The sequence below is a fragment of the Crocuta crocuta genome, unplaced genomic scaffold (assembly GCF_008692635.1).
Source record: "Crocuta crocuta isolate KB4526 unplaced genomic scaffold, BGI_CrCroc_1.0 scaffold475, whole genome shotgun sequence".
Classification (NCBI taxonomy): Eukaryota; Metazoa; Chordata; class Mammalia; order Carnivora; family Hyaenidae; genus Crocuta; species Crocuta crocuta.
In genome coordinates, this window is record NW_027529518.1 from 1,926,439 (window position 1) to 1,930,671 (window position 4,233).

The following is a 4,233-nucleotide window of genomic DNA, read 5'->3' on the forward strand; positions in this document are numbered from 1 at the left end:
ATTAGAGAGAGAGAGACGGCATGAACAGGGGAGGGTTAGAGAGAGAGGGAGATACAGAATCTGAAACAGGCTCCAGGCTCTGAGCTAGCTGTCAGCACAGAGCCCGACGTGGGGCTTCAACTCACCAACAGTGAGATCATGACCTGAGCCGAAGTCGGAAGCTTAACCGACTGAACCACCCAGGCGCCCCAGACAAGACCTTTTCTAACCTCACCCCATCTCTTACCCCCTCCTTGGAAAAAACTGAGTATTGCCCACCCTTGCCTCCAGATCTTCTGTTGATGACTCTCATTCTCTCAGCTGTTTTGTCCCCGCTGACCTTCACCTCCAGCTAATGGAAATGGTCGCCAAGCAAATAAGCTTGGACCTTTTTTTTACACCTAGTTTTTGTTTGAACAAAAAGTTTAGGTACCACAGAAACATGATCTCATAAATGTTGCATCCTCGGTGGCCGATACTGTCCCCAACTTGGTTCTTGGCGAGGGGAAAGGGGGACGGTGAAAAAAATCTTGCTCTTTTTATGCACAAGACCACAGCTATACGTACAAAAATTTTGTAAGAATTTCCAAGAGAGAGTAATTGGAGGGGAAATGTTAAAAAAAAAAAAANCTCAGAACTGATAATGAAAAACATAAGATTTAAAAACACCGTCCTGATGGTTAACTGTATTTCCTGCACATGTCCAAAATCTGGCATGACACAAGCGTATAATTTCTTAAAATAGGATTTGAAAGTGAGATCTTGGATCTCTCATCCTAGTATCATAAAGTTTTATCAGTATTGTAAGTGTTTGAAAAATGCAGTCACTTCCTGTGTTAGTAACTTTGCTCCCGCCTTTTGCTAGTATCATACTAATTGATAGGTATGATCAACTATTAGAAATGAACTGTTAGAAATGAACTCAGAGACCAGATCTACCCTCCTTATTTAACATATGAGGATGGGGCACCTGGGTGGCTCAGTCGGTTAAGTGTCTGACTTCGGCTCAGGTCATGATCTCATGGTTCGTGGGTTCGAGCCCCACATCGGGCTCTGTGCTGACAGCCAGCTCAGAGCCTGGAGCCTGTTTTGGATTCTGTATCTCCCTCTCTCTCTGAGCCTCCTCTGCTCATGCTGTCTCTCTCTCTCAGAAATAAATAAAACATAAAATTAAAAAAAAAAACATATGAGGAAACTGAGGCCCATAAGTCTCTAACATGACATAGTAGGGCCAGTACTAGGAACCTGTGTCTCCTGATTCCTAAGCTAGTGATTTGTCCACTACTCATCAACTTTTAAGCTTATTAACTAACTAAACTCAACTTTCTGGTCTTTTGAGGTAAAGGAGAATATACTGTTCCAAAAAGAAATGCAAACTCAGATTAACCAAAAAAAGAATACATTATCTTTTTTTAAAAGGCAGATAGAAAAATAAAGGGGAGGCAGCTGTGCATGTTGGGCTGAAAATAACATTCTATAAATTCAGGATCAACTCTAATACTATTGTATGAAAAAATGAATTGCTGTGGACCCACTCTGCTAGAACAAAGCACTTGAGGAGAATGTTGGTTTTATTGGAAGCCTTTATGAAATGAAAAAACAGGTTACAAACTGTCTTAGAAACCAGAAGAGTGATGGCAGTTATCCCTTCATGCTTTGTTTTGTTCTGCAAAGGATCTAAAGTTTTTATCATATGAGAATATGGTTACAGTGTTGAATTCTGTGGCTAATATGATGCATGAAGCAAAATTGGTACAGAAAGGTGAGTGGCAATTGCCTATTTATGTAGTAGGAGTTAAAGACAAACTACAAGGTGGACCAAGTCCAGGGACTCTTGTCTGTCAAAAAGAAGTAACCTAAAGATAATACATGACATGCCTAAAGTCAGGGAACTTGACCAAATGATCTCCTGAGGACAGATTTTGTTCTGTTGTGGCCAGTTTAGGGTGTGGTCAGGGAAGTGACACGGAAGGGAGAACAATTTGGAGTAGAATTACACTAGGCCTTAGTTGAATTCAAGTTCACCTCCATTCTTTTTGGTTGCATATGTACACTCCTCACTTCCCTCACTTTCTCACTAAATTGAGCCTCTAATACTTGTTGCCTTGCCTCTTTTCACTGCTCACTAAATATTGTTGCACTTCTTTTAAGTAGTTTTCCAATTTTGCTTGATGCTTCCTGTGTATAAACACAATCACTCTTGCACCAGCATTTGCAGAATTGGTCCCTTAAATATCAACTCCTTAAGATAAGTATTAAGTGTTTTTAAATAAGAGTTTATGCACTTTTTTGTGTATATCTTATATTAATAAAAATACTGTTGCCAAAAGTTTTGGACCTCTTGGTTCTTTTTACCCTTTAGCCATCTACTTGGCTGACTTCACTGCAGGTGTCAGTAACCTTATTTAAATGTAGTAGTTTTTTTCTTTTACTTCTCTGGCCCCGTGAGAATTAGTAAGTTACAGGATTTCTGCCAGTGCCTTCCCCCTGTAAATGCCTCTAGGCTGACCGTGCGTTGAAACTGTTTGAAAGTCAAACTACTGCCTGTGGGCCAAATCCAGCTTGCCACTTGGTTTTGTAAATAAAGTTTTATTGGAACATAGCCATGCCCATTTGCTCACTTATTGTCCATGGCTACTTTTCTACTACAATGACAGAGTTGAATACTTGCAACAGAGATTGTATGTCCAGAATGTTTACTGTCAGGCCCTTTGCAGAAGAAATTTGCCAACCATCTGGCTTATTAAATTCTTACAAACCTGGAAGGACAGTAGTGGCCATAGCAAATGATTGCTTTGGGAATATAACTAGCATAAACATCTTATAGCTTAGATATTTAGACAGAGCTGCTTACTGATCGTTTGATGTGGTGCATTGAACATATATCTAGTTATAATGACTTTGGTTTTTTATTTTTTTATTTAAAAAAATTTTTTTAAATGTTTTTATTTCTGAGAGAGAGAGAGACAGCGGGAGCAGGGGAGGGTCAGAGAGAGGGAGATAAAGAATCTGAAACAGGCTCCAGGCTCTGAGCTGGCTATCAGCACAGAGCCCGACGCAGGGCTCGAACCCACAAACTGTGAGATCATGACCTGAGCCGAAGTCGGACGCTTAACCGACTGAGCCACCCAGGCGCCCCATGCCTTTGCTTTTCTAAATTGTAGCATTTAACTCAGTTGTAGGTACCACCTAGGATTTTATGAATTCATGTTGAGTAACTCATACCAATTGAAATATGTGATTCCTTTCAGTTATAGTCTTATTAAAATTGACAAAAATTTAGGGGAGAATATAATTGCCACATATCCTTTCATGAAATATTGAGTTACTACCTGTTATATACAAATCACCATGCTGCAAAGATGTATCATGACTCAATAAGCTTTTCATTTAATAGGGAACATAAATAATCAAAAGATTTAAATACATGATAGAGTAAGGTCTGTGCTTAGGGAGGGAAAGAAAGTGCTAGAGAGACTCAAAGAAGGGAGTGAGAAATGACAGCAGGACTGATGAGGGATAAAGAAAATGTTCTTGGAGAGGAGGCATATTAGATGGGTTTTANTGGAGAGCTGGGACAGCATTCCAAGTGTATGAAACAAGCCTGGAGACAGGAAAACATAGGTGTATTCCAGATAGCTGGTCAGCTCTACCTGGCTCACTGGCTCCCAGGTATTCATCTGCTGAATAGCGTTGATCCCAGGTGACATTTTCACCAACCCATGTTTTTGAAAAGGTGCAGAGTACTTAAATTGTTATGTAGTTGGCCAATTGTCCTTTCCTGGGCAGGACTGCACTTCACCCTGAGATTGAGAGTTATAACTTTTTAAAGTACAAAAATGTCATTTTAGGGATGCCTGGGTGGGTCAGTCAGTTTAGTATCTGATTCTTGATTTCAGTTTGCGTTATGATCCCCGTGTCCTGGGATCGAGCCTTGCATCAGCCTCCATGCTGGGCATGGAGCCTGCTTAAGACTCACTTTCTCTCTGTCTCTCTCTGTCTTCCTATCTCCCTCTCTCCCTCTCCAGCCCCCTGCACCTCTCCAAAAAAATGTCCTCTTGGGGCACCTGAGTGGCTCAGTCAGTTGAGCGTCCGGCTTCAGCTCAGGTCATGATCTCGCTGTTCATGGGTTNGCAACTGTATGTGCCAAGATTTTGTTTTGAAATTTTACTAGTCCATCAAATCCAAAAGCCTAGAGCTAAACTGTGGAGGGCTTTGAATGTTGTAGTAAAGAATGTCATTGAATTCAGCCCT

At 40.8% G+C, this 4,233-nt stretch overlaps 1 protein-coding gene across 3 annotated transcripts in view; it reads left to right on the forward strand.

Annotated features, from left to right (window-relative positions):
* LOC144228920 (PPP2R1A-PPP2R2A-interacting phosphatase regulator 1-like) overlaps positions 1-4,233 on the forward strand; it is an 88,183-nt gene that overhangs the window by 699 nt on the left and 83,251 nt on the right. The gene's annotated exons all lie outside the window — the stretch shown is intronic.